The sequence below is a fragment of the Plectrocnemia conspersa genome, unplaced genomic scaffold (assembly GCF_051122295.1).
Source record: "Plectrocnemia conspersa isolate PC_06_02 unplaced genomic scaffold, ASM5112229v1 ptg000039l, whole genome shotgun sequence".
NCBI classification, from domain to species: domain Eukaryota; kingdom Metazoa; phylum Arthropoda; class Insecta; order Trichoptera; family Polycentropodidae; genus Plectrocnemia; species Plectrocnemia conspersa.
Window position 1 is genome coordinate 29270 of NW_028277197.1, and position 18602 is coordinate 47871.

General features: G+C 37.4%; 2 long non-coding RNA genes across 2 annotated transcripts; one reads left to right on the forward strand and one right to left on the reverse strand.

The window, feature by feature from the left end:
* The first annotated feature begins 3224 nt into the window (after positions 1 to 3224).
* On the forward strand, positions 3225 to 6891 carry LOC148225742 (uncharacterized). Its single transcript, XR_015812527.1, has 2 exons — positions 3225 to 3485; positions 3563 to 6891. It is a non-coding gene; the product is annotated as an uncharacterized LOC148225742 (long non-coding RNA).
* LOC148225743 (uncharacterized) lies at positions 5760 to 18596 on the reverse strand. The gene is made up of 2 exons (XR_015812526.1): positions 18152 to 18596; positions 5760 to 17957 (listed from the first exon to the last, which is right to left on the reverse strand). It is a non-coding gene; the product is annotated as an uncharacterized LOC148225743 (long non-coding RNA).
* Positions 18597 to 18602: the final 6 nt, after the last annotated feature.

Consider the following 18602-nt stretch of genomic DNA (forward strand, 5'->3'; position numbering starts at 1 on the left):
TTTTACTATAAATATGAAGTGATAAAGTAAATAAATATAATTGGTTGCTATAACTACCGTCGTATTATTTCTAGAGCATCCGCCTCACTGTTTCCTGGCTTCCGCTTAGCTTTTAACAATTACGTGAACAAATCTAAAATGAAAACAAAACACAAAAAAACTTAACTAAGAACATAAATGGTAACGATATATATAATATTATTAGTAGTATTAAATATCATAGTTGGTTTCACCAAACATGCAAGCACAAATGTAAATTATTCTATTATGTATTAATTAAAACTTGAACTAAAATATATATTTTTTTTTTTTCCACTATCTTAAGTAAATCGTTTTTATTTTATATAGAATTTCTATCATGATAATATTTTTAATGTTTAAAATATCACTCAAACTTATTACTAATTTATAAGTCTATATTTAATCATTTATAAGTATTATTATTAAAATTAATTCAAAATCATCTTATTTCTATTGAATTTAATTATTTATAATATACGCACTCTTTAAATTACGCAAATTATGGTCCATTAAAAAATAGACCACGTGAATTCTGTAACGGTTTTTGAAACGAGCCGCCGAGAGGATGCACTTCAGATGTGGTGATTATAAATTTATGCAATTATCGCTAAAAGCGTGTAGGGATCCGTTAAATAGCGCCATTTAATCATCGGCGCTTTATAAATGAACTCTCTAAAGTAATCAGCATATTTAAAACACAATGGTTTGAAGACTTTCCAATACCATAAACATGAATTTTTGAGGTCAAATCTTTTATAACTTTGTTATTACTCTTTGCACTCGGCAAAGTAGTCAAATAGTTTATTTCCTTAACAGAAAAAGAACGTGGTCACCACATTTGATTCGTTATTAGATGACCACTTTAAAGAAATTATAAAGACGGGGTTTGCCCTAAGCAGTCCAAAGTTTACAAACACTTCGACATACACTGATTAATTAAAAACTTTTTGATTGTCTGTAACTAGTTGTACTATAAAATATTCAAGTATTGTTACAGATTTGGATCGTATCCATATTTGCGTTGGAATACAATGCATTGTAATTTCTAAGTAACGTGTATTTAATGTTGCTGGGGGGTGGCGTCGACAATCCGTCGATCCTCAAAGCTTTTCATCTGAGGACTGTAAAGTGCCTTAGAGATTCGTCGATAGTAAATAGGAACTGTATCAAGTTATATGGGATGATGCACATCATTTGTAATGGGGATATGTGTATTATAGTGTATGTAAAATGTTTAAAGCAATTTATAAATTTTATCATGATTAGAGATTCCAACCTAAATATTATTCGGTCTTTATCTACTATTTTCTACTCAGATGTTTGCACTAATATTCAAATAGTATTCATACATATTTGTGATAAAATATTTTGTGCGTAACATAGTTCATAAGTTTATTTTTTTAAGGGTAGCTTCGAAAATACTCGGATGTGGTAAAAAGACAACTCTTGCTTTTACAAGTAATTAAAAAAAAAACATTTCGTTCAAATAGATAATTGAATTTTTTTTTAGATATTTTGAAATTTTCAAAAAAGAACAAAAACGTATCAACTTCTAAAGCACTTCTACGATTAGCGATGTTTTTCAACCTCAGGAACAATCAAGACAGAATTAGGAACCAATTTATAATACAAAACGTTCAATTAATTGTTATTTTTAATTACAATTAATGTGCAGCTTGTGATTAATTTGTTCGTTTAACAATAAATATAAATATACATCCATATGTAGTCCGTAACGTCTCAGACTAGTAACTCTGAGGTTGCGGGTTCAAACGCCGGCAGCGACATCTGAATTTTTATTTATAAAAAATGCGCTATTATAAAAAAACCGGCCCCAAGTGCAATGACATCTATTGCTTATAAATTATATTATATATAATAATTTATAATTATTAATATAGATTTCACCGATTGACTTACTCAGTATGTACAGTTTTACTCCGTTGTAACGCATTGGGCTTGTGCCTTATAGGTTACAACAAAAGATTTAATCAATATTAAAATAAAATATTGTGATTTATTTTATTTATTTAAATTTTTTTTCATATTTAACCTAACCTAACAAGTTATAAAATAAATATACCAGACATATCCCATGTGTATTTCAATAACTGATAGACCAGTGGTATAAGTCGGTTTATAATACCTTGATGCTTTTTTATTTTTTTATTGTTAATCTGACCATCATAACTTGACAGGTTTTCCCAATGCGTCATGATGGCGTCATTATACAAAAATAAATATAACGCTAAATATTTAAAAATAATAAAAAAAAAACAATTATAGCACACACCTAAATATCACAATCAGAATTACATTGTTCCAACTCCTCACAGCTATTGCCGTAAGCATATTTTTGTTTAGAAAGTTTGCTTGCAAGTGCTGACGTACTGGCCGCAACAGTTAAGAATATAGGGACGCGATCGCGACTCTAGTGCACCTTAAAGCACGCAGCGGAAAGTCGCAAATATAAACCCTATTTTTTTCTAATTATGAATAAAATTATTGTTATTTTTATACTAAAAATATATTCCTTATAATTAAAATTTAAAGTACAAATCTCATATAAACCCTAGTGTTTTTAAATTTCTATTACGCTTGGAAGATTGTAGTTGATTATTTATATTTATTTATAATTTCGATCGTTCATCACAGATTAGATTTTTCTAATCTCGCGTACGAATATCACGATGAATAATTAAAATAAAATCTAGTTAGCTCGGTCAATAGCTCACTACTCACATGGTAGTTGGTGTGTTTATCCCGTTGTAACGCATTGGGCTAACGCTTGTTATATCCCAGCGGAAGATTTACAATAAATTATAAATAAAGTGACACACCATACGGACTCCGAAAAGCACATAATTATTATTTGTTTATGCTTTTGTTTAACTATTCATTTATTATAGTAACGGATGAATTTAAGTAAAGACAATTTAATCTTCAAATTTTCAAGACTCGTGATAAATTATCTGCGATGATTTTTCCGTACACCATTTTAAAAATATTTTATTAAGACCAGTCTGCATTTCTATGTTTTATTATACATCCTTTTTGCTCCGGAATCGGGTCGAGGCCATATTATTTTCATATTTTTAAATTTTAATTATTATAGCTTTTGTTAATTAATATTAAATTATGACAGCCCTGATGTATGTATGTGTACATTCGGACGGGCATTCGAGGTGGCACACCTGCTATAACACGTCTCGTTCGGTGATTGGTCCATACTTGCCAAGGGCTCAACATCACTGCACCGCACCTCCCGTGCAGCTCACCAGGGCAGCCAGGGCTCACTCATAAACTGCCCTCGATCGGTTAAACACGTCCGCTTCGAGCGCACTCGTGAGCTAATCATATCGCTTCGATAATTATTCACATTCACAAATCATAATTTGCGGAGAAGAAGAAGATCAAATTGCTGATAGAAAAGACGTCCCGCTGAATCGGCTTCGTAATAAATTGTACGTATAAATCTCTATCGTCTTAAATAAAATACATATTTCTTTTAATGTGTTAACATATATTTTTATATCATTAGGTATTACACATAACCACCTAGCGACAGGCAGCTTCAGCGAGGTAAGAAATAAAATACTACTTTGATGTTTCTTTAAATGTTGCATGTAATATTATGTGGCGTATGAATATGCGAGACGCGCGGGCTTCCCCGCTTTGGGGGTAACGTTTTTATTTATGAAAAATTGTTTGGTATCTTCTTTAAAGGTAGTAGTTAAAAAGTTACAGTGAAAAACAAATTCTTGGGGTACTTTTTGGCCCCCTTTTCGCCCAGGAAGGGTTAATAACATCACCAATCGCTTCAATTATGTCATTCTGTACGGATGGGGAAGTACTGTTAGGAATGACAATATTAATATAGGCGAGAGGTAGGTTGTAAATGTGTTTATTTTGAGTTTGAAATGATACAAAATTCGCTCGTGGACTAGTTTACGAAGAGTAGACGCGCGGACGGTCTAGACTCCGGACTCCTCCTGGACGTGGACAGGTTCTTGAAGAGGGAGAGGTCTTCCCATTCAGAAGTTCTTGATGGGACGAAGGAGAATCCTCCCTATCAGAAGTTCTTGATGTGACGAAGGAGATTCCTCCCTAGTTGGATTCCCAACGAGAAGTGAAGTGTAGAGGGAGAGTTCCTCCCGGCTTGGATTCCCAAGAAAGAGTGAGTTGGTCATTGGTCATTGGTCATGTCGTTTCTGGTGTCCCAAGATCTCATGATCTTTTTACACCTTTGTCTTGTCTGAAAATTAATGGCTTGAGATTTTATGAGGCTATTGTTGTATGGGGTTTGGTTTGGAGGTAAGTTGGGGCAGCATGGCTGGTATTTGTCGGTTAAGGATGAACATAGGGCGTTTGTGCTTGTGAGGGATGGTATTTGGGTCGTAGTCTGTTAAGTATCTGATTGAGTCGTTGTCAATTTTTGGGATGTTGTCGTAAAACTGTTGAGCAAGTTTATGTATGTGATCGAATATGTAGGGGGTGTCAGTGTCGTCATGTATTTGGTTGTTGCGCATGAACCACGGTGCGTTGACGCAATTGCGAAGAATTTTGTTTTGACATACTTGTATTGTTTTTAAGTTGGCGAGAGAGGCCGTTCCCCATATGGGGGAGGCGTATGTTATAGTGGGTCTGATGATCGCTTTATAGAGAAGAAGTTTATTTTTAAGACTTAGGGTGCTTCTTCTACCAATGAGGGGGTAAAGTGCTGAGTGGGCGGCTCGTGCTTTAAGTACTACGTTCTTGATGTGTGTTTTCCAGGTTAGTTTTTTGTCTAGAGTTAGGCCCAAGTATTTTACATGTGTAGTCCAAGGGATTGGGGTGTTTTTGAATTTTAGCTGGGGTGTGGGGGGCGGATTTTTCTTAGTGAAAATTAACCCTTGGCTTTTTACTGGGTTGATTTTAATACGCCACTTGGCGTACCATTTTTCTAGTATGTCAATTTCTATTTGGATGCGCGAAAGAGCTAACGGTATGGATTTGGACGAGCTTAGGAGCGCAGTGTCGTCCGCATAGAGTGCTAGTATGGAATGATGGTTAGCTGGTTTAGGTATGTCTGATGTAAAAATGTTGAACAGTAGTGGTGAAATTATGGAGCCCTGGGGTACTCCGGCTTTGATATTTCTGGGTGATGAGAGACAGCCCTCAAAGCGTACGTGAAATGTGCGGGATTTTAGAAAAGAAGCGATTAGTTGGATTATGCACGTTGGGAAGTTTAATGTATGTAATTTAAATAATAAGCCTTCGTGCCAGACTCTGTCGAAAGCTTGGGCAATGTCGAAGAAGACGGCTACTGTTGATTCTTTATGAGCGAATTTGTTGGAGATTGTGTCGGTGACGCGTAGTAGTTGATGTAACGTGTTGTGTTTGTTTCTAAATCCGTGCTGTTCATCCGGGAGGATGTTCAGCTCGTTAGTCAGATTTGTGAGTCTTTTGTGGATGACTTTTTCAAACAGTTTATTGACTGCTGTGAGGAGGCTAATTGGTCTATAGTTTTGAGGAAATATGGGGTCTTTGTTTGGTTTTGGGATTACTACAACTATTGCAGACTTCCAGGCAGGGGGATAGTATCTATTTCGCAGAGCAGCATTGAAAATGTTATTAATGGTTACTATAGTTTTTTTCGGTGAGTAAGTTAGTGCCTTATTTGGGACGTTATCGAGACCGGGGGCTTTTCGCGGGTGGAGAGAGTGAATGAAATTTCTGATTTCGTCCGGGGAAGTTAGTTTTATTTTGTCTATTGGGGTGGAAGATATAATTGCTCTAACGGTGGAATTGGCCGTTTCTATGAACGAATGGGTTTCACCATCTGGAGTGTTTGGGGTGAATTGTTCTTCTAGGGAGTCAGCGAAGCATTCCGTTTTCTCCGCTGATGTGAAGACTAGTCCGTTGTTGGACGAATGTAGTGGCGGAGTATAGTGGAACGGTTTTTTGAGAGTTTTTGCGAGTTTCCATAATGAATTATTTTGGGTTGATAGTGTATTTAGTTTCGATTCCCACGTTTTGTCATGGAACTCTCGAAGCGCCCGCCTGGCGATGGCCTGGTATTTTGACATATTGATTTTGTCGGCTGGGTCGCCGTAGCGTTGCCAGCGTCTGCGGTGATGGTTTTTGGTTCTGATGGCTGAGAGCGTTTCCGGATCCAGCTGAGGGCGTGTTACCGGGTTAGTTATTGGAGTCGAGGCGAAATCTAGGGCTGCTGTGTAGCTCTCGGTTAGGGATTCTATGGCTGAGTCTATTTGGGTGTTATTTCTCAAGAAGTGTGGAATGACTGTGTTATTTTCCAGATAATATTTAAATTTGAGCCAGTTGATGTACTTGGATTCTGAGGGGGAGCTAGGTTGTGAAGATGTGAAGTTTACGAATGGGTTCGAGAGTTCGACCAAGACAGGGTTGTGGTCGGAAGACAATTCGTTTATTGAATGGAGGTCTATTGACCACGGGAAGTTGCTGTGGACTAAGAGGTCTATAGTAGAAGGACGGCGGGCTACTTTACTGTAGCAGGTGGGTTCAGGCGGGCCTATTATGTTGACGTTGGCGTTGATGGCATAGTTGAAAAGGGCAGCGCCTTTTTGGGAAGTTTTTGGGCAGTTCCAGTGAGGGTGTTTTGCGTTGTAATCGCCGGCAACGATCGTTGGGTCATTGTCGCAAAATAATTTGTTTAGATCGTTTGGATCTATTGACGAGTTTGGTGGGCTATAAAGAGAAACTACTTTGAAGTTGCCAGAATGTGCAGTGGGAATTTGTATTATTGTTGCTTCTGTATGGTGGAGATCGGGGGTGGGGATTCTAATATGGGCGATTGATTTTTTAATGAAGATAGCGGTGCCGCCTCCCCTGCCATGGAGCCTGTCATCCTTGTAGAGGATGTAGTTGGGGATTTTCGGGGAGTTGGAGTTTCGTAAATGGGTTTCGTTCACGAGGATTAAGTCCGTATTGTATGTTTGTGCAAAATGTCTGAGTTCAAGTATTTTGTGGTTTAGTCCGTTTGCGTTCCAGTATGTCAGTGTCAGTGAATTTCCCGCCTTAGTTACGCCCATTCAGAAGGTTGGGGTTAGCGGAGAGGGTTTGAAGAACCGCTGCCGTTATTTGAGCAATTAGCTCCGGATTGAATTGGGTTTGTGCTGGCGGGGGCTTAGCAATTTGGCTGAATTGTATTTGTGGTGAGACCTGACGGGCTGGTGGTGAATTTGGTTTGGTGAACTGGGTTTTTTGTTCGTAGTGGGCTTTGTTTACTGGCCATTTGGGGCAGCCTCTGTAACTGGCTGGGTGTGCGCCACCGCAATTTATGCATTGTGGGGCCGATTTGGCGTCTTTGACGCAATTGAATGTCGGATGTGGTCCGGCGCACTTGACGCAGGCGTATGTCATCGCGCAGTTTAGTGCGGAGTGGCCGAAACTTTGGCAGCGGTGGCATTGGGTAGCTTTGGCTGAGCTGTTTAAGCTTTCCACCGTTATTTTTAGGTGGAGGAGCGAAGTGATCTGGAAAAGTGCCTTTTGTTGATCACTCTTGGAAATTTTAACTAAGACCAACGGAAGTGGTTTTTTCGTTGCTCTGGATGTCATCCGAATGACCTCGGAGACTGCGAAGCCCTGTTCTGTTAGGGCCTCCTTGACTTCCTCGGCGGTGACTGAGGCGGGGATTCCGCGGAGGACAACTTTTAGAGGTTTGTCCTCCGGAAGCGTGTACGTGTAGTACGCAATTTCGTTATTTTTGAGGGCTGTGGTGGCTTTGCGAAAATCGTCTGATGATTTAAGCAGAAAGTTTGTTCCCTTGTTGGAGATTTTTGACTCGAACGGTAGCGAGATGACTTTTTTAATTATATCTACAACCCTTTTGTATGGGGTTGGCTCGGCGATAATTATTGGCGGGATCGTCTGTGTTGTATTGGTGACTGTTTGTGTGTATCGTGTTGGCGTGATACTTAGCGCTTTTTTTTCCTGGGTTGCTGCTGTGGCTGCGTTGGAGTCGATTGGCTTGGACGGGCGGTTTGTGTGTTTTGTGGGGTCGGCGGGGCGGCAGAGGTCTTTCGTTGGGCAGGTTGGCAGGTTTTTTCGATAGCAGGGGCGGCGGTCTTCGGCTGGGATTCCTCCTCCATTCCGGACGAGGTGGATCCCTCTTCCTCGAGATCTGAAAAACGGTTCGAAGTAATTAGTTTTTTACGTTTTCTATGGCTGCCGTGTTTGGGCAGTTGCTGAAGCGTAGTGATGGTGGCGGTCAGTTGGTCTATTTTCTTCTGCTGCGACAGAATTGTTGACTGGAGGCGTTCTATAATTTGTTGAAAATCCTCCAAGGTCGACATCTGTGGCAGCGTTTTGGTGGCTGGCGTCATCATTGGTCTGTTCTGGGAGCAAGCGGGCGCGGGACGTCCACTCAGTTCGACGGACAGAGTCGAAATACTGTCAGTGAGTTGGTCCGGCCGTGACCCTCCTTATATAGCAGTCGAGGCACGTGCCGGACGCACTTGGTTGGTGGGGGAAAACCCTTCTGTGATTGGGTGTTGGTAGCTCGTCTCCGATAGGTCCGTTTCGCGCATGGATATGAATCGAAACGTGGCGCGTCGAAGTACGATTATAACACCTCCGAGCCCAAGACGAAACTAACTTCTGGAGCTTAGTTTCTCCGTTCACAGAAATTACAAAAATACGAAAGTACAATTCAAAGTACAAAAATATGAAAATTTAAACGTCGTTTTACAAATACGATCACAATTACGAACATAGAAAATTATAAAATTATAAAAGTGTAAAAGTGTAAAATACAATTTCGATAACAGGTATACGAAATTTTAACCGTAGAATTATAATTAATTTACAATATTACAGGTATAACAAAAATTATAAGTGCGATTTCAAATACAATGAAAATTCACAAGTATATGACATAGAAATTTTACAAAACATAATACAATTATTATGACGATTACAATTACTCGACATCGTGTCGGTAGGAATCTTAGAAAGATAAACAAATATAAAAATTTCAATTGTGATTACAATTATACATTTGATCGGTAGGATCTATAATGAATCTTACAATGAGAATACAATTATAATAAAAAATTACAATACGATTACAACGAAATATTATCGCTAAGATTGTAAACATGAAAAAATGTATTTATTAAACATAATAAAATACAAATACAAAAAATTTTAATCATTAAGATTAACAATACGAATGTCCTCAGACATCCACCAAAATTACGAATAATCGCTCAGGATTAGGAAAAGGAAAAGAAAAAGGATTTTCATTTTAACAGAACTGAAAATAAAGAAATAATTCAATTGTCATCAGAAAATATAAAATTTCACAATTAAATAAATAACATGAACATACGAATCACCTGGATCAACTGACGAATCACCACAGGACTTCTTCCTTGGCTACAAATAAAAATTCCTTCTTTACATCGAAAGACAAAAATCTCCGAATGAACAAGATAAGGGGAAAAATATCTTTTCAAACAATACTACACCAGGGACTCTAGACCCAAAATTCTCCGAATGAACAAGATAGGGGGAAAAATATCTTTTCAAACAATACTACACCAGGGACTCTAGACCCAAAAATTCTCCGAATGAACAAGATAGGGGGAAAAATATCTTTTCAAACATTACATCGAATCACCTCCGACTCTCAGGTCAGGGTTACACTTAACCTCCTTCCAGGTTACAATACTTGATCCAGCTATGACCGATGTCACAAATCAATTAAAAGCTCAATTAAATTAATTGAATACGAAGGGTTATCCATCATATGGATTATCATCGATGATGACATAAAAATGAAAGGAAATGGTTCAGGCCTCGTGCCGTGAACTTCATAATAAAAAAAAAAGGATTAATCTCTAAAATAAGAAAATGAGATTAAGAATAATTTTACTCAAGTTGGAGTAAAGAACATTATAAAGACGATGCTTATAAAGTAATGAAATATGAATACAAAAACATTTGATCGTGAGAATAACTAGGGTTCATCGTAAATAGGACAGGTACGAGAAAAGTTACCTTTTTAATCTAACCCTATTTATGTGGACTCGTCTTATTTTGTTTCCCACTTTTATGGAAATATTTACCTAACTGTTTATTGAGGTTACCTCATAAGGACCCGTGAAAGTTGGGTTAAACTTCCTTGCTGTGCCTATCTTTCCAGCACTATTAATCAAATAAACCAAATCTCCTGGTTTAAAGGTACGTAACTTTTTGGTTTTGTCGTACTTAGTACAAACCTTCTCTTTGTTATGGATGGTGTTTTGTCTAGCCACCTCTAAAGATTTAACTAATTTTAGTTTAAGATTCTCTACATAACTATCATACGTAGACGAAAAAGAAGGGGAAGTTATAGAAGTAGGTAGTGATGGGGGATGACCATACACTAACTCAAAAGGGGTGAATTTAGTAGCCGTGTAAGGAGTAGAATTATAACTGAACATCGAAAAAGGTAGCCACTCGTCCCAATCAGTCTGATCAGGTGCCAGAAAATGTTTTAAGTAATCCTTTATCGTACTATGGGTCCTCTCTAGGGCTCCATTAGTCTCGGGATGATAAGCGGTGGTTTGCACCCGCTTTATCTTGAAAAGCTTGGCTACTTCCTTGAAAAGGTTGGAAGTGAACTCCCTTCCTTGATCTGTTAAGATTGATTCGGGAATGCCGAAATTACAAATAAACTTAGTAGTTAACGTTTGGGCAATGGTTACTGCTTCGTGATCTGGGATAGGATATGCTTGTGTGAATTTCGTTAAGTCGTCCTGAAGGGTTAAAATGAACCGATTACCGGATTCTGAAATTGGAAGTGGACCTACGATATCCAACGCTATCCGTTCAAAGGGTTTTTCGCTTGTGGTGGTGATCACAATAGGTTGTTTCATTCGTTGTCGGTGAACTTTATTGGTTTGGCATGATGTACATCGATTAACATAATTTGATATATCTCTTCGCATACCTTTCCAACGATACTTCAAACAAACTTTATTAAACATGCGATTCTGACCTGCATGACCCTCGATTACAGAGTTATGGTACTCATATAAAATGGTAGGAATGATTCCTCGAAGCGGCTTGATTATCCGATTGTGACAAACCGTTACCTGAATACTTGAATTGCGAAAAATATAATGGAGAATAAGTTTGACCTTTTCCCATTTAAGTTGGTCTAAACCGCAACCAAGGCGCGGTAATGAAATAGATTTTATATTTAGTTTGTCTAACTCACTACGTAAGGTTTTCAAAGCATAAAATAAATCTGGATACGTGGGTTTATCCCAGAAATTTAATTTGGTTACAACATGAAAAATATAAAAAGAATTTAATGACGAATGTAAAGTTTCGTGTAAAGAATGAGGTTTACTAATTAACTCGTTATAATTAGGAATACTCTCTTTAATGGCTACGGCTAGTTCGGCTGACATTTCTAAATCTTCCGACACACAATGTGCAATGTGATCTTGTCGATCTAAAAGGTTTGAGTCTAACTCGCGAAAATTATATTTTAACCGTTTCCGGTTCATATAATGAAACTGAATAAAATCCTGATAGGATTCATCAGAATGTTTTAAGTCCGCAGACGTAAGAAAAATTGAAAAAGTATTTACAGATACTTCAGGAGGATAACGAGAGAGAGCGTCGGCATTAGCATTTAATTTGCCGGGTTTATACACAATCTCGTATTCGAATTCTTCCAGTTTCAAACGCCAACGAATTAGTCTGGAACTGGGATCTTTGTTATTAAACAACCAAGTTAATGGCTTATGATCTGTAACTATCTGAAATTTCCTCCCGTACAAATATGGTCGGAAATGTTTACAAGCCCACACAATGGCTAATAACTCCTTTTCAGTGACTGAATAGTTAGTCTCTGCAGGGTTTAAAGTTCGCGAAGCGAAATAAATAGGAAGATCGTTAGGGATCTTTCCTTGAGAAAGGACCGCTCCTATCGCGTGGTTGGAAGCGTCCGTGGTGACAATAAAAGGTTTTTCGAAATCAGGATAACTAAGGATTGGAGGAGTAGTTATACTAATTTTCAATTGGGAGAAAGCATTCTCTTCCTTGTCTCTCCATACGAATGGTACGTCTTTCTTTAATAAGGACGTTAAAGGGCGAGCAATTTTCGCAAAATCAGAAATGAATTTTCGATAGTACCCGACTAATCCTAGAAAGGATCGAACTTGTTGGATGTTCTTTAACATCGGAAAATTTTTGATAGAAACAATTTTATCAGGATCGGGTTTGATGCCGTCCTCTGTAATAATATGGCCTAAATAGCCCACCTCTCTTCGTAAAAAGGCACATTTATTTGGCTGAAGCTTTAAGTTGTGTTTCGACAATCGCTGGAAAATTTCACGAAGTTTCCTATCGTGAGTTTGTAAGGTGTCAGCGTAAACCACAATATCATCCAAATATACAAAACACTTAATACCTTGAATGCCGGCTAACACGTTATTCATTAACCGTTGGAAGCATGCAGGGGCATTCTTAAGTCCGAAACTCATACGAGTGAATTCAAAATGACCGTTTGGGGTTGAAAACGCTGTTTTGGCCGCGTCGGCCGAAGAAATGGGAATTTGATGGTACCCAGACGCGAGGTCTAAGGTGGTGAAATATTTACTATGACCTAACTGGTCTAGAATGTCAGCGATGTTGGGCAAAGGGTATGCATCGCCAACGGTGACGTTGTTCAACTTCCTGTAGTCTATGACTACGCGCCACTTTTTAGCGCCTGAACTGTCGCTACGTTTGGGAACTATCCAAACAGGTGAGGACCAAGGAGAAGTGCTCTCCCGAATTATATCTTAACCTAACATTGTTTGAATTTGGTTTTCGATCTCTTGCTTATGCACCTCTGGAAATCGATAAGATTTGGTAAAAATGGGTACTTGCGACGTAACGGGGATGTTATGGCAAACTGAGTTTGTATGCGTTAACTCCTCACCTTTTAAATGGAATAAATGATTATAAGAATGGCAAAGCTTAAGAATAGACTGTTGTTCTTCTTCATTAAGATGTGCTAAATCCAACTGACTATCGAGAATTACGTTTCGTTTCGAATCGTATAGTTGGGGTCGCGATAAAATTTCTTCACTGTCGACTTCATTAAAGGGTTCAAGGGTTACGGAAAGGGGAAAAACTCTTATGTGGGTTTCCGTAGTATTTAAAATAGTCGCTAGTGCTTTAGAATTTGTCACTTTTGTTAAGGCGCGAGACAAGAATACGCCGGGAAGTATGGGTTGATCGGGAATAATTCTGACTTGAATTTCGGGATTTAAAACGTTAAGTGAAACTAACGTTTCAGTACGAGGTTCTAATATTACAAAAGGTTCATGACCACGGTCTAAAAGGGGATACTTAAGTCCGTATAAATTCAGGACGTTATCTTTATAATCTAACTCTATACCGTGTTTTGTTAAGAAGTCATTACCAAGGATTCCATCTAATGGTAAATTAGAAACGGATTTAGAAATTACTTAAAAATGATGTTTTATCTCCGGCTTTCCGTGGAGTAAAAGTGTAAGAAAGGTAGAACCTAATGTTCTAGGGGGGGTAGAAGATTTAGTGATACCCATTATGGTCACCGTATCCTCTGGATCCAACTGAAAATCTTGGATCGATTCGGGGCTTACCAAGGAGACGCCCGCGCCCGTGTCGATTAAGAATCGTAAAGAACGTTTAGGGTTGTTTAAACATTGAATTATTATGAATGTTCCCGTGGGGGCGATTGAATGGATTCTGCCGATAGGTTTAAAGTTTTGTTCCTTCGCCTGGCAGTTGGTTCGGGAACTCTGAAGTTTAAATGGTTAACTCTCGCATTGCGTTTTAGCTGGCTTTCGCTACGGAGTTTACAATTTTCAAGTAAATGACCTTCATCTTTGCAATAATTACAAAAGGTGTTTTTACTATAAGGGTTCCTAACGAAATTAGAATTATTAGGATTAGGATTAAACCGTTGGTTAGAATTTTTAGTAAACGAATTATGATTAGAATTTTTATGAAAAGAATTATTATAAGAATGTTGATTGGAATCAAAATTCTTATTAAAAGTGTTAGAATTAGGGCGTTGATTTGCATTATTATAATTATTATTGAAAGATTTAGAAGTAGGGCGTTGATTTGTATCACGCGGTGAATAATTATTTGAAAAGGGTTTATGAAAATTCGAATTAGGGTTTACATTGTTATAATGTGGTTTTCTCTCAGGTGTCTGATATCTCTCAGGCCACCTCTCTGCCTCGTCCAAAAGATTGAAAATGTCTTCTAACGACATTGGTTTACCATTAAATATTCTTCTCCCTATCTAACGACATTGGTTTACCATTAAATATTCTTCTCCCTATCATCCGGGATAGCATCCTTCGCTTTATTTAAAAGGGTTTGAACGCGGATCGCGAAGTCGCGAGCATTTTCTCTAGAATTTTGGCTTACGCCATGAAGTTTGTTACGGAGTTCAACGGGATTAACCTTCCGCTGGTACGTCGAAATTAAAAATGTTTTAATCTCCTCATACGTCGTAAATTTTGAGATTTAAAGTTTTGCATCTCCCGTGATGGCTAACTTAATGTGACGTATGAGTCGAGGTAATAAATCTGGCGGGCAACTTGAAATTGCCTCGTCACAGTAAAAGGTGAAATCGTTCAGATCTCCAGTTTTGGGATTGAACGTGCATGGAATGAAACGGATAACTTCCTCAATCGACATTGTAAAGGATGCGATTGAAGGTACAGATTCCTTCGAAATTAAAGGTGAAGGGTTGGGGTTATTAGAAATAAAAGGGGCAGGAATTGAAATATCGAAAAATAAAGGTGATGGGTTTGAGCGTGTATGTGCAACTCTGACAGACATAAAAGGACTCACAGTTTGTTTGGAAGATCAAATTGCTCGAAAAGCGGCGATCTCTCAGCTCACGCAGTTATACTGGTGAGGCTCCAGACTCAAGACTAGGCAGCTCGTACGTGGGTGTTCGTGTGGCTGGACGTCGAAAGCTCTGTTTTAAGGTCGTTGACCTCCTTCCTTCCTGGATCTCCTGAATTCGTTGTCTTCGAAAAGTCAAAACAATCAATTAACTAACTAACTCTCGCCGTGTAGATTCGTGATCAACGTGCTTGCGGCGGGCCGCTTGACGTATCCGACAGAATGCTACCGACTGCGCCAAAAATTATCATGTTAGGAATGACAATATTAATATAGGCGAGAGGTAGGTTGTAAATGTGTTTATTTTGAGTTTGAAATGATACAAAATTCGCTCGTGGACTGGTTGACGAAGAGTAGACGCGCGGACGGTCTAGACTCCGGACTCCTCCTGGACGTGGACAGGTTCTTGAAGAGGGAGAGGTCTTCCCATTCAGAAGTTCTTGATGGGACGAAGGAGAATCCTCCCTATCAGAAGTTCTTGATGTGACGAAGGAGATTCCTCCCTAGTTGGATTCCCAACGAGAAGTGAAGTGTAGAGGGAGAGTTCCTCCCGGCTTGGATTCCCAAGAAAGAGTGAGTTGGGCCGGCCGTGACCCTCCTTATATAGTAGTCGAGGCACGTGCCGGACGCACTTGGTTGGTGGGGGAAAGCCCTTCTGTGATTGGGTGTGGGTAGCTCGTCTCCGATAGGTCCGTTTCGCGCATGGATATGAATCGAAACGTGGCGCTTCGAAGTACGATTATAACAGTACCACGAAACACCGTTGCAGTATTTAAATGAGTATCCAAAATAGAATCGTATTCTCGAAGTGCATTTAAAAATTCAAGGTAATTTCCTTTGTTTAGTGAATTACAGGACTCATCGTTTTCCTGGATATACTACTGCGTCAATCATTCGTTTTAATATTTCTCTATTTTTATTAACTTGTTCATTATGTTGACTTATATTAGCTTTACGTTGAGCGTCAATCATTACTTCAATTCGTTGTTTTCCAAACATTTTGAGAGAAAAAAATGATTAAACGCGTGACTGCGCTCTTTTGTGTTTTTTCAGTGCCGTTATCAGATGACTAAGCAAATCCACTTTTATTCCACACGCTTCTTTCTTTGGAAAACAATAAACATGGCCAACAGAACAATCTAGATCGAAGTTCGCAGCCTGTTAACCACTCAGTTCGTTCATATGACGAAAATGAAAAATGTCTTGTATATTCACATTTATTGTCTTTATGCTTCATAAATAAATTGGGAAGAGGTGGACGTGGTTTGCCAATTTTGATGATCTTCAATTTAATTTCATAACTTCTTTTTGAAAATGGATTATTCAAAATATCTTCAACGCCGCATTCAAGGTCGGCGCGCCACATGATTAATACATTGCGTGTCGGTCGCGCGGAAACTTTTAGAGCGACTGACAAATACCAATGCATACTATACACTGCATATTAAAATTTTATAATTTTGCATACTACTGTATGCAAAATGATGTCGCTTTATGCCCTAAATTTTCTAAATTTCTAAATTTATATTTTAGATGGTTTTGCGGGTGTGCGCCGCACACCTAGCACACCCTGAATATACGCCCCTGCTCTACACCCGATTTTTCGACAAATCATTTTTTTCCGTCACTCCAGATAAATAATTACATATTATTATAATTGGATGTACTTCATAATAATATAACGGAGGAATACATAAATTCTGAACCGCATATCTATTATTTTTCATATAGATATTCACATTTTTAGTGTCGAATACCAGTAAATACATATCACAGTAAGGGAAAGGTTAACTCTGCTTTTATTTATTTTATTAATTTATTTAGGAAGTGGGAACGCTCGTTACCGAGTATTCCCACTGCGACGGCGCCGACACGATTTTATTGCTTTTGACGTGTATTTTTGCCTTCTGAGAAGTGATAATTTTTTTGCACTCTCCTATTGACTAAAATTCGGTTTGAATATATTTTGATCAGCCCTCTTATATTAGAAGTCCATAGTAATATCGGTAAGGATAGCTATCATATTTTTAAAACATAGTGTAATATATAAATGCAGACAAATTATGGAGCAATATGAGCTTATTTTTACCTGAGAGATGATTTGGCTTAGTTTGTAGTTTGGACTAGATCTAATAATAACTTTCATTAGGCTAGGTTTGGGTTTGAACAGCAAATGGACGTTTCGCAACTGTCAAATTAAGCTTATAGACATCTTAGAGCAGAATATTAGCGCCTTAAATTATATTTTCGCTAGTAGAAATATATATTTACTGGTGAAAATATATTTGAATTTTCCTAGTAAAATATGACTTTGAAAAATTACACATTCACTGTAACATTTATACATTGGATGTATGTAAATAATAATAAGTATGTAAATATAAGTATATATATATATATATATATATATATTACTACATATAGCAAAGTTGAAATCATATATATATCTTATATATATATATATATTTATATCTTATATATAATTGTTCTAAGCCGTCGCTTCCGGACGCGCATAACTTTAAACGAGACATTCTCCGTTCAATTCTATACTCTATAAATCGTAACGCTTTGTATGAACGGTGTGTAACAATACACGTAAACAAAGGAAATATATTTAATTATAATAATAAATAATAATAAAAATTAAAATTGAATTTGTTCCGATTGATTTTCGAGCCAGCCGCCGGTAATGCGTTCTGTTGTTTCGACCAATCAAAAATAAGCATTCAAATATTCAAATAGCGTCGACCAATGAAAAATAAGCATTCAAATTCAAATAGACAGTACCGTGACAACACTTTTAAATAATTATTATTTAATAATAAAATTTTGCTACGCGACAATAATTTTCATTAATTCGTCATTTGACTGAATAAAAATGAAATATATACATAATGTGTTGAGGATTAGAAGAATACATTGATTAAACTAGATAAACAATCATAAAATAATCTTCGTAATGAAATTTTCAAATTTTGAATTCCCGGCGACGGGCTCCGAGGCCTAAAAGTGAGTTTTTGCTTTTATAAATAATCGGATTGCAAATTAACTAGGTGTGTTATAACTATGAAAATTAAATATATACATAATGTGTTGAGGATAAGAAGAATACATTGATTAAATTAGATAAACGATCATAAAACAATCTTTGTAATGAAATCTTCAAATTTTGAAATCCCGTCGCCGGGCTCCGAGGCCGAAAAGTGAGTTTTACTTTTATATTACATAAACATTATCATTGCTTTCCGATTTAATACACATATACGTTAGATTTTAAGAATTTTAAATTAACCAGTTATGTTTTAAACATGAACGTGTAATATATCCTTAGTATGTGAGGATTGAAAGTTAATGTCGATCAAATCGGCGCTGTCGGACAGCTTATAAATGTGTAGTTTCTTGGATGTTATCTAATAAACGACATTTTACAATGATTATAAATATGTGATTGCATACCTGGAATAATCGATAGCCAAAATATCTAAGAGTGGGTTATTTTTAATTCCGATGTGGCAAAATAGATACAATTTTTGTTCTGTGCCATCATTCCTCTTTCTGAATAGCCAAATTTAAGATATTCAGTTACATCAAACTTATGTAGTATGTTTTTTATAAAAAGATAATACTTGCTGACAGTGACTTCAACATGAGAAGATTAACTCTTT